Source organism: Mustela lutreola, chromosome 4 (assembly GCF_030435805.1).
Source record: "Mustela lutreola isolate mMusLut2 chromosome 4, mMusLut2.pri, whole genome shotgun sequence".
Lineage (NCBI taxonomy): Eukaryota > Metazoa > Chordata > Mammalia > Carnivora > Mustelidae > Mustela > Mustela lutreola.
The window spans coordinates 96,650,269-96,662,791 of record NC_081293.1 but is presented as its reverse complement, the minus strand read 5'-3'; the positions used below and the strand labels follow the sequence as shown (position 1 = coordinate 96,662,791).

Here is a 12,523-nt window from a genome sequence, read left to right as displayed (position 1 = left end):
TCTCAGTGTCTGTGTCTCTCTGTCTTCTTACAAGGCCATGGGTCATGTTGGATTAGGGCCCATCCTTGATGACCATCTTAACCTGATTGTATCTGCAAAGATCTTATTTCCAAATGAGGTCATACTCACAGACATGGGGATTAGGACTTCAACATATCTTTTTGAGGGACATAATTCAATCCATAATACGAGATGACTAACCTCCTGTTTAGTGACTGTGATAGAAATATGCAAGAGCTAGGCATCTGGGTGGCTCAGTCGGTGAAGCATCTGCCTTCTGCTCAGGTCATGATCTCAGGGTCCTGGGATCGAGTCTCACATTGGGGTCTGTGCTCAGTGCAGAGTCTGCTTGTCCCTCTCACTCTCCTCCTGCCCGCGCGCTCTCTCTCAAATAAGTAAAATCTTTAAAAGAAAAGAAGTATGCAAGAGTGTCCCTAGCCCGCCCTTAGGAAACAGCTTGTGGGTTCCCTTGTTTTGTCACTGTCTCTTCCTCTGTCTTGCCACCCAGAACTTGAACTCCGATGCTGAGACCATTGCAGATGAAGCAGCAGTGCAGAGGAGCCTGGGTTCCGCATAGTGGGGAGCACACCTCCAACCCTGGACATTCAACCTGGGCTTTTACTTTAAAGAGAAGTAAATTTCAGGGGCGTCTGGGTGGCTCAGTGGCTCAGTCAGTCTGCCTTTGGCTCAGGTCATGATCTCAGGGTCCCAGATTTGAGCCCCACATTCGGCTCCCTGTTCAACGGGGCAGCCTGCTTCTCCCTCTGCCCACCCCCATCCTGCTCTTGTGCTCTCGTGCTCCCTCTCTCTCAAATAAATAAAATCTTAAAAAAAAAATAAATAAATTTCAGTGCTCACTTTGATATACTAAAAATTGGAAATGATACAGAGATTAGCATGGCGTCTGAGCCAGGATGACTTGCAAATTCGTGAAGTGTTCTGTATTCTTACAGATGGGTCTAGAAGATATCATGGGGTCCTGCTTAGTGAAATAATCCAGTGGGAGAAAGACAAATGCCATATGACTTCGCTCATATGTGGAATTTAAGAAACAAAACAAATAAGCAAAGGGAAAAACAAAAACAAAAACAAAAACAAAACAAAACAAAAAACAAAACCCGGAGAGAAGAACCAAGGACCTGAGTCTTAACTGTGGAGAATAGTCTGATGGTTACCAGGGGGAGGGGTGGGGGAGGGCAGAGGAGGCAGGTGACCGGGACTGAGGAGTGCACCTGTCAGTGATGGGGAGGGGAAGGATGTATGGAAACGCTGGATCACTATGTTGTACACCTGAAACCAGTGTAACACTGTATGTTAACTACACTGGAATTAAAAAAAAATTGTTTTTAAGAAATTTCAAAGTGTATAAATATTTTACTGTGGAGATTCTACCCATAGCAGCTGACTCCTGTTCCTTTACTAGTACACTTTGTGCCGTCCTAGGCTTGGGATTTCACTGTGGGGATTGGTTCCCCCTCAAGAGTTACCACAGGGAAGTGAGCACAGGCCCTTTGGCTTTCAGATTTTCCAACTAACTTGGGTTTCTGTCACGTCCTCCCCTTCGCGGGGGCTCACCAGTGCCTCATCTCTCTCTGCTCCTCTGAATTTTTTCTCCTTTCCTCAGTTCAGAGAATCTCCTAAGGCAGGAAAAAAATTACTCCTTTGCATTCACCCAAATCTATGATTTCTGCCATAAACAGACGCTCTTAGTCCCTTGGGGCTTTGACTTTTGAAACTCAAAACCTTTCTCTCTCATCCTGTTGTTTCAAGATGTAATCTGAAAGCCAGAACTCCGGAATGGACATTTTTGTGTGGCTGTACCCTTCCTTTCCCTGGGGTTGAGAGTATAGAATGCCACAGCTTATGCCCTCACAGGGGAAAGGTCATGAAGGCTCACAAATGACCAGGAATGAGGACAGGCTGGCTAATTTATCAAATATGAGCCTGGCCCACGAGCATTCACCTCTGTGGTGTCCGACAATGACAGTACTGGACGGTGTCTTTAAGAATCTACCCCCAGGGGCACCCGAGTGGCTCAGTCCATGAAGCATCTGCCTTCGGCTCAGCTCATGATCCGGGGTTCTGGGTTTGAGCCTCACAGGAGGCTCCCTGCTCAGCGAAAATTTTGTTCCTCCTTCTGCCTCTCCCCCTGCTTGTGCTCTGTCCGGGAGAAAACGTAAGCTGGTACATAGGATGGCCTCTGGGGATCCAAGGTGGGAAGTCGACTTGCTTTTCGCTGTACAACTTTTGCTCTTTGGGGTTTATGCTTTCTAAGTGCAGGTGTTACCCATTGATCTGGAACGGGCACGAACTTCGGAAATGAGCGGATGAGCCCAGAACCCAGGTCGGGGTGGTGGGGGAGGGGCTGGACAAATTGAAAACTTAGCTCTTAGCTGGGTTTGCCAATGCTGTTGCCAACCAAACTCAGACCTGCAGCAAGAGAAGCCCATAACTCAAGAGACAAGGTTTTTGGAAAAGAGAAAGGGAGACACTTATTTCAAGTGCTGGCAGCTGGGTCAGGTGTGACAGAACAGGCAGAGAGCCAGAGATCCTACGTGAGGTTGGGGGTGGGGATTGTTCAGCATGTGATCGTGGGCGCGGCAGTGGGGGCACCTGTGGGGGTGGTCTTCTAAGGCGTTTCATTGCTCTCGGGGCTTTCCCAACCTGGCAATTGGAATGTTCCAGTCATTGCAAAACATCTTCCATGCCTCAAGAAGTTGCAATGAGAAATGAGAACCATGGGTTTCAGTGACAGCATGAGTTGAGTTGTCTTGTCTCTTGTCTGTTTCTGATTTTAATGGTTGGGGTCTATAGTTGAGCAAGACGGCTTGCTGACTCTAATGTAGAGACAATAAATTGACAGTCGCTTAGATAAGCCCCAAACTGGATATTGACTTGACTGAAACCTCCTGGGGATGGATAACTCTTGTCCTCTACTGAAGGTCTTCATAAAAAACATCCCTCAGAAGCTCACCACTGAGGGCGATGTAAGAAGGACATTGAGGGTGCTGTGAAATCGGAAAGCAAGAAAAACAAGAGCAAAATCTGATTTAACTGTTCTGGTGTGGAACTGGCTGTGGCAGATGTTTTAAAAGCTCTAATGTGTAGCCGTAGTTGAGACCCGCTAGGACTGAGAGGGAACAATTTAAGATCTTCATCCAGAAGGTGTTTCTCTTGTTTTGGGCAAGGCACTGAGGCGGGGAGTGGGGTGGGATGGGGGAGGATTCAAAAGTAAGACTTGGTCTCCAACTTCAGATGTCTCCTGGAGCTGGAAGTTGCTCTGTTTCTTATTGGAGATGTTTCTGGAAAGAGCCTCTCCCCTACTCCCTGTCTACTTCTAGTGTCATTATGTAAGAGCTGGGGCTGGGGCTGGGTTTGCTTGTTGAGAGCTGAACTGAAGCATTGTGTCAGCCTCAGAAGAAACAGAGCTTTGTGTCACCTGGAGCCCTTGAGGGCAGCTGGCCCTTCCAGGCACTTCTGGGAGAATTCCACATTCCAGATCACACACTCAGGCCTGGGGAACCCCAGGGTGGGGGTGGAGGGCATCCCATGGCTTGCAGAGCCACAGATCCAAGTTTTGCTCTAGAAAAGACTTTCTGGTTGCCAGCCCTTGGACAAACTAACTATATATATTTTTTGCCATCTTGATAACGGAGTCATGTAACCTTTTTCAAACTGTAGCAATGAATGGGGGTGCCTGGGTGGCTCAGTGGGTTAGGCCTCTGCCTTTGGCTCCGGTCATGGTCTCAGGGTTCTGGGAGGTTCAGAGACCCCTCATCGGGCTCTCTGCTCAGCGGGGAGCCTGCTTCCCTCCCTCTCTGCCTACTTGTGATGTCTGTCTGTCAAATAAATAAATAAAATCTTTATAAAAAAACCTGTAGCAATGGAGAAATCATCATTTCTCAGAAGAGAGAGCATTCCAAGTTTGGAAAATTCTATTTAATCTTACATTTTTTTTTTAATCTTACATTTTTTATCTTTAAATAATTATTGGCTGTCAGGATGCCGCACAATTAGTACAGAGTCTTGTGTCCCCTTCACCTCTCTCCCCCCACCAGTGACCTCTTCTTATCTGGGGGTAAGACAGTTTCAAAATCAGGAGATTGACATTGGCACAAGAGTGTTTTATTTCCTTTGCCTTTGGAGGCATGTCTTGAAAGAAGTTGTTGTGGCTGATGTTGAAGAGGTTACTACTGCCTATGTTGTCCCCTAAGATTTTGATAGATTCCTGCCTCAGGTTGAGGTCTTTCATCCATTTCAAGTTTATCATTGTGTACGGTGTAAAAGAATGGTCAAGTTTCATCCTTCTACACATAGCTGTCCAATTTTCCCAGCACCATTTATTGAAGAGACTGTCTTTTTTCCAAAACTGGATATTTTTTCCTGCTTTGTCAAAGATTATTTGACCACAAAGAGTTGCGGGTCCATATCTGGGCTCTCTAATCTGTTCCATTGGTCTATGTGTCTGTTTTTGTGCCAGTACCATGCTGTTTTGGTGATCACAGCTTTGTAGTAAAGCTTGAAATCAGGCAACATGATGCTCCCAGTTTTGTTTTTCTTTTTCAACACTTCCTTAGCAATTAGGGGTCTTTTCTGGTTCCATACAAATTTAGGATTGTTTGTTTCAGCACTTCGGAAAAATGCCGGTGGAATTTTGATCGGGATGGCATTGAAAGTATAGATGGCTCTGGGTAGTATAGACATTTTTTTTTTTAAGATTTTATTTATTTACTTGAGAGAGAGACAGTGAGAGAGAGCATGAACGAGGAGAAGGTCAGAGAGAGAAGCAGACTCCCCATGGAGCTGGGAGTCTAATGCGGGACTCGATCCCTGGACTCCAGGATCATGACCTGAGCCGAAGCCAGTCGTCCAACCAACTGAGCCACCCAGGCGTCCCTAGTATAGACATTTTAATGGTGTTTATTCTTCGGATCCATGAGCATGGAATGCTCTTCCATCTTTTCGTATCTTCTTCAATTTCTTTCATGAGTGTTCTGTAGTTCCTCAAGTTCAGATCCTTTACCTCTTTGGTTAGGTTTATTTCTTTCAAGACATGTCTCCAAAGGCAAAGGAAACAAAAGTGAAAATGAACTTTTGGGACTTCATCAAGATCAAAATCTTCTGCACGTCAAAGGAAACAGTCAACAAAAAAAAGAGGCAACCCACGGAATGGGGGAAGATATTGGCAAATGACACTACAGACAAAGGGCTGATATCCAAGATTTATTAAAAAAACTTCTCAAACTCAACACACACAAAATAAATAATCATGTCAAAAAATGGGCAGAAGACATGAACGGACACTTCTCCAAAGAAGACAACAAATGGCTAACAGACACATGAGAAAATGTTCATCATCATTAGCCAACTGGGAGATTCAAATAAGAACCACATTGAGATATCACCTTACACTAGTTAGAATGGCCAAAATTAACAAGACAGTAAACAACGTGTGCTGGAGGGGATGTGGAGAAACGGGAACCCTCTTATACTGTTGGTGGGAATGCAAGTTGGTATGGCCACTTTGGAGAACAGTGTGGAGATTCCTTAAGAAATTAAAAATAGAGCTTCCCTATGACCCTGCAATTGCACTACTGGGTATTTACCCCAAAGATACTGATGTGGTGAAAAAAGGGCCATCTGTACCCCAATGTTCATAGCCCCAATGTTCATAGCAGCAAAGGCCACAGTCACCAAACTGTGGAAAGAACCAAGATGCCCTTCAACGGACAAATGGATAAAGAAGATGTGGTCCATGTATACAATGGAGTATTATGTCTCCACCAGAAAGGATGAATACCCAACTTTTACATCAACATGGATGGAACTGGAGGAGATTATGCTGAGTGAAGTAAGTCAAGCAGAGAAAGTCAATTATCATATGGTTTCACTTACTTGTGAAGCATAAGGAATAACATGGAGGACATTAGGAGAAGGAAAGGAAAAGTGAGTTGGGGGAATTTGGAGGGAGAGATGAACCATGAGAGACTGTGGATTCTGAGAAACAAACTGAGGGTTTTGGAGGGGAGGGGATTGGGAGGTTGGGTGAGCCTGGTGGTGAGTATTGAGGAGGGCACGTGTTGCCTGGAGCACTGGGTGTGGCACATAAACAATGAATCTTGGAACGCTGAAAAAAATAAAATTTAAAAAAAAAAGAGTGATCTAGGCTATAGGTCTTATTCACACTTCATCTTTTTTGTTGTTGTTGTTTAAGATTTTATTTATTTGTGGGGTGCCTTGGTGGCTCAGTTGTTAAGCATCTGCCTTTGGCTTAGGTAATGATTCTAGGGTCCTGAGATTAAGCCCCACATCAGGCTCCCTGCTCCGCGGGGAGCCTGCTTCTTCCTCTCCCACTCCCCATGCTGTGTTCCCTCTCTTGCTGTGTCTCTCTTTGTTGAATAAATAAATAAAATCTTTTTTAAAAAGGGGGAGCTGCAGAGGGAGAGGGAGAGGCAGAGGCAGGCTCCTCACTGAGCAGGGTGCCCAGGACCCTGGGATCATGACCTGAGCCAAAGGCAGACTCTTTACCAACTGAGCCACCCAGGCATCCCACTTTTCATCACTTTTTAAATTAAAACAAACAAAAAACCTGTATTCATTCGTGTTTGCAACTTGTATGGATCTGCATAGAAATTCCCGCATTTAAGATACAGATCTGTTTCATCACTGAAACAGAACTCCTTCCTTCTTCTTCTTTATGTTCACACCCACCCATTTCTAGATGAGAAATGTTCTATAAATGGACTGTAAAGTATGCAGTCTTCATTTGAAAGGTGACAGCTTGAGGGATATATAACTCACATACCATTCATTTAAAGTGCACAGTTGAGGGGCCTTAATGTAGTAAAAGACGTCGGCAACCATCAGCATAATCAAGTCAGAACCTTTCTGTCACCCCCCAAAAAAACTTTCCACCAGTCCTCATGGGCTTCTGATTTCTCCCTAACTCTCATCCCTCCCCAACTACTGATCTGCTTTCTATCTGTAGAGAATCGCCTGTTCTGGACATTTCCTACAAATGAAATAATCTAATATTTATAATCATATCTATTTAGCTTTTTATAGTCTGACTTCTTTCACTGAGGAGGTTGTCATCAAGGTTCATTCCAGCGGTAGCCAGAATCAGGACTTTATTACTTTTTTTGTTTAAAGATTTTATTTATTTATTTGAAATAGAGAGAATGAGAGAGCAGGAGAGGGGGTAGGGCCAGAGGGAGAAGCAGACTCCCCACTGAGCAGGGACCGCAATGTGGGACTTGATTCTGGGACTCCAGGATCATGACCTGAGCCGACGGCAGTCTCTTAACCAACTGAGCCACCCAGGTGCCCAGGACTTTATTCATTTTTCCTGCTGACCAATAGTCCGTGGAATGGATGTAGCACCTTTGTTTCTCCGTTTATCCATTGTTTCCACTTTGGTCTACAATGAATTGATTGAATTGGTTGGCTATTTTATTGATTGAATTGATTGGCTCTTACGAATTGATCAATTGTTTCTACTCATGGCTATTATGAGTAATGCTACCAGGAAAATTTACATACAAGCTTCTGTGTGGATCTAGGTTTTTATTTTTTTTAGGTTGTACCTAGGCATGGATTGCCAGATTTTACGTAACTCTCTGTGTAACCTTTTCGGGAACTGCTAAGGAAGGATAGTTGGAAGAAAGGCAGACAAGAACCAGGAACCCCTGCCCTAAGAGGAAACCATCCTTAAAAGGATTTGACACCACCCTGGAAGGAACCCTCCACCCTTTCCCAGGTGATAGATGACAAAAACCTGACTGGATGCGCATGAATGGTAAATCGGATTAAAACAGCCTGCCCACAAGCCCATAAAACCCCCTAGATTTAGAAAATCCAGAAGCAACCAACTGGGTTTGGCTCCCTCTTCTTTGCATTATCGCTCAATAAACGTTGCTTTATCTGGTCTATCTCCTCATTCTTCAGAGCTGCTCGACCACGAACCCTGGACGCTACAGGCAAGGGAATCCTGTAACACTGCCCAGCTGTTCCCCAAGCAGCTGTGCTAGCTCACGGTCTCACCAGTGGTGGACGAGGGTTCCCATCTCTCCACATCCCCACCTGTGATTGTCTGTCTTTTTGATTCCAGCCATCTTGGGGAGTGAGGAGTAGGATCTCATTGTGGTTTTTCAAAAAAGATTTTAATTTTATTTATTTATTTATTTATGTTTTTATATATTTTATATATTTTTTATATAAAAATTTTATTTTTATATGTTTCTTTATTGATTTGGGAGAAAGAGTGAGAGAGCACAAGCAAGGAGGAGAGGGAGAAGCAGGCTCCCCACTGAGCAGGGAGCCTAGTGTGGGGCTTGATCCCAGAACGCTGACGGCAGATGCTTAACCAACTGAGCCCCCAGATGCCCCTAAAGATTTTATTTTTAAGGAACCTTTACCCCCAACATGGGGCTCGAACTCATAACTTTGAGATCAAGGGTCACACACTCCACCGACCGAGCCAGCCAGGCGCCCCTCACTGTGGTTTTTTTTTTTTTTTTTTTTTATTTTATTTTATTTTTTTTTTTAAAGATTTTATTTATTTATTTGACAGAGAGAAATCACAAGTAGATGGAGAGGCAGGCAGAGAGAGAGAGAGGGAAGCAGGCTCCCTGCTGAGCAGAGAGCCCGATGCGGGACTCGATCCCAGGACCCTGAGATCATGACCTGAGCCGAAGGCAGCGGCTTAACCCACTGAGCCACCCAGGCGCCCCTCACTGTGGTTTTGATTTGACTTTTTCTAATGACTAGAGACATTGACCATCATTTCATATGGCCTTTTGCATATCTTTTTTGGAAAAAATGTCTACTCGAATCCTTAGTGTCCCTTTTTAAATTGGGTTATTTATCTTATTGTTGTTGTAAGAGTTTTCTCATATAATCTAGATACAAGTCCCTTAGATTTATGGTTTGCAAATATTTTCTTCCATTCTTTATGCTTCCTTGGTGGTATTCTTTGAAGCATAAATAACTTTAATTTTGATGAAGTCCAATTTATCTATATATGTTTCTTTTGTTGTTTTTGTCTTTTTTAAAAAAAGATTTTTATTTACTTATTTGAATGAGAGAGAGCATGAGCAGTAGGGAGGGGTACAGGGAGAGGAAGAAGCAGGCTCCCCCCTGAGAAGGCAGCCCAACTCTGGGCTACATCCCAGGACCCCAGGATCATGCCCTAAGTTTAACCAACTGAGCCACCCAGGCACCCCCTCCTTAGGATTTTCTATATGCAAAATCATGTTGTCTGCAAATGGAGAGGGTTTTTTTAGCATGCATTTTTATTTTTTATTTTTATTTATTTATTTATTTATTTATTTATTTATTTTTAAGATTTTATTTATTTATTTGTCAGAGAGAGAGGGGGGCAGAGAGCAAGCACAGGCAGACAGAGTGGAAGGAAGAGTCAGAGGGAGAAGCAGGCTCCCTGCGGAGCAAGGAGCCGGATGTGGGACTCGATCCCTGGACGCTGGGATCATGACCTGAGCCGAAGGCAGCTGCTTAACCAACTGAGCCACCCAGGCGTCCCTATTTATTTATTTTTAAAGTTTTATTTATTTGAGGGAGGGAGAGAGCATGCATGTATGTGGAGGGTGGCGTGGGGGGCAGGGGGAGAGGGAGAGAGAGAATCTCAAGCAGACTCTGTGTTGACCGCCGAGCCCGTCACGGGGCTGGATCTCCTGATGCTGAGATCATGACCTGAGCTGAAACCGAGAGTCGGACACACTTAACTGACTGTGCCACCCAGGTGCCTGTGTTTTTTAAAATAGACTTTAGGGGTGTCTGGGTGGCTCAGTGGGTTAAAGTCTCAGGTTGTGATCCCAGGATCCTGGGATTGAGCCCCGCATCGGGCTCCCTGCTCAGCAGGGAGCCTGCTTCTCTCCCCCCTTGGCCTGCCTCTCTGCCTACTTATTATCTCTGTCAGATAAATAAATAAAATCTTTTTTAAAAAGTCCATTAAAAAAAAAAAAGATTTCATTTATTTATCTGAGAGAGAGAATGAGAGAGCAAACATGACAGGGTGAAGGTCAGAGGGAGAAGGAGACCTTCTTCTGAGCAGGGACCCGCCCCTTCCCCCGAAGCAGAGGGACCCCCTCACCGCCCCATGTGAGATTCCATCTGGGGACTCCAAAGAAAGTCGCTCAACCAACTGAGCCATTTTTAGATCAGTTTTACGTTCACACCAAAATTAAGAGACATGTACTCCCTGCCCCTACACATGTGTAGCTTCCTTCTTTATCCACATCCCCCATAGGAGTGTGGGGCACATTTATTACAGTTGGTGAGCCTATTCAGACACATTGTTATCACCAGGAATCCATCATTTACATTAGGTGTACATCCTGGCGTTGCACATTCTCTGGACTTGAACAAATTTATAATGACATGTAACCATCATTATGGTATCACATGGGATATTTTCACTGCCCTAAAAATCCTTTGTGCTCTGCCTCCTCTCTAAACCCTAGCAACCACCCGTCTTTTATCTATTTCCATAATTTTGCCTTTTCTGGAGTGTTATTTAGTTGGAGTTATACAATATGGTGTCTTTTCAGGCTCGCTTCTTTCCCTTAGTGGTATGCACTTAATTCTTCAGAATTGAACAACATTCTATTATTAGATATACCACAATTTATTTATCCATTCCCCTACCAAAGGACATCATGGTTGCTTCCATGTTTCCACAATTAAAAATAAAGCTGCTATAAACATCCAAGTTCAGGGGCGCCTGGGTGGCTCAGTGGGTTAAGCTGCTGCCTTCACTCAGGTCATGATCTCAGGGTCCTGGGATCGAGCCCCGCATCGGGCTCTCTGCTCAGCAGGGAGCCTGCTTCCCTCTCTCTCTCTCTGCCTGCCTCTCCATCTACTTGTGATTTCTCTCTGTCAAATAAATAAATAAAATCTTAAAAAAACAAAACAAAACAAAAAAAACCATCCAAGTTCAGGTTTTTGTGTAGATGTAAGTTTTCAACTTCTTTGGGTGAATACCAAGGAACACAATTGTTGGATTGTATGGCAAGAATATGTTTAATTTTCCAAGAACCACCTTGCTGTCCTGTTAAGGGGCTGTTCCATTTCGCATTCCCACCAGCAACAAATGCGGGTTCTTTTTCTCCACATCATCACCAGCATTTGGTGTTGTCAGTGTTTTGGATCTTGGCCATTCTGATAGTGGGTAGTGGGATCTCGGTTGTTCTAATCTGTTAAGGTCTTTGGCCCATTTTTAAATTGAGTTGTTTTCTTATTGTTGAATTTAAAGTGTTCTTTGTGTATTTTTGGATAACTGTTCTTTTAACAGATGTGTCTTCTGCAAATATTTTCTCCCAGTCTGTGACTTGTCTTTTCATTGCATTTTTCTAATGGTTGATGATGCAGAGCATCTTTTCATGTGTTTATTTGCCAGCGAGTGTAATACCTGTTTATGCCTTTTGTCTGTTTCTTAGAGTTTGCTTATCACCGTGGAGTTTTGAGAGTTCTTTGTAAATTCTTGATATAAGGCCTTTGTTGGGTATGTGTACTTGTATACTTAAAAAAATTAGTTTCGATCATGTAAGTAGTACATGAATGTATTTTTTTCTCTCTCTCTCTTTTTTTAAATAGGCTTCATGCTCAACACAGGGTTTGAACTCATAACCCTGAAATCAAGATCTGAGCTGAGATCAAGAGTCAGCTACTTGGTGACCAGACACCTGGTTGGCTCAGTCAATTAAATGTCTGCCTTCAGCTCAGTTCATGATCCTGGAGTCCTGGGATCAGGTCCCTGATCCGGCTTCTCGCTCAGCAGGGAGTCTCTTCTCCCGCTGCCTGCCACTCCCTGTGCTTGCGTACTCTCTCTGACAAATAAATAAATCAAATCTTAAAGAAAAGAGGAGATCCTCAACAAACTGAGCCACTCAGATGCCCTACATGGATGTGTTCTTTTTTTTTTTTTTAAAGATTTTATTTATTTGACAGACAGAGATCACAAGTAGGCAGAGAAGCAGGCAGAGAGAGAGGAAGTGAAGCAGGCCCCCTGCTGAGCAGAGAGCCCGACATGGGACTCGATCCCAGGACCCTGAGATCATGACCTGAGCTGAAGGCAGTGGCTTAACCCACTGAGCCACCCAGGCGCCCCGGATGTGTTCTTTATTTAAAAATAATAAAGTAAGTTTGATAAAGTTTCAGCCCCCAAATCCGTTCCTTTCCCACCATCCTCCCGGGGATAACCACAATTATGTATTTGAGGTATAGCACCTAGAGTTTTTAGAAATACTTTTCTCAAGATACACAAACTCACAATGGATATAGTGCTGTTTTGTATATGGGTTTTACAAAAAACTTACACTGTTTGTATTGCAGTGCAAGATACATTTTTGAATGAGGGATTTTTTCTTCTATTTTTATTTTTTAAATATTTTATTTATTGGACAAACAGAGATCACAAGTAGGCAAAGAGGCAGGCAGAGAGAGGAGGAAGCAAGCTCCCTGCTAAGCAGGAAGCCTGATGTGGGGCTCGATCCCAGGACCCTGG

General features: G+C 43.9%; 1 non-coding gene across 1 annotated transcript; it reads left to right on the top strand.

Annotated features, from left to right (window-relative positions):
* Positions 1–846: 846 nt before the first annotated feature.
* On the top strand, positions 847–949 carry LOC131830996 (U6 spliceosomal RNA). The gene has a single exon (XR_009353519.1). It is a non-coding gene; the product is annotated as a U6 spliceosomal RNA (small nuclear RNA).
* Positions 950–12,523: the final 11,574 nt, after the last annotated feature.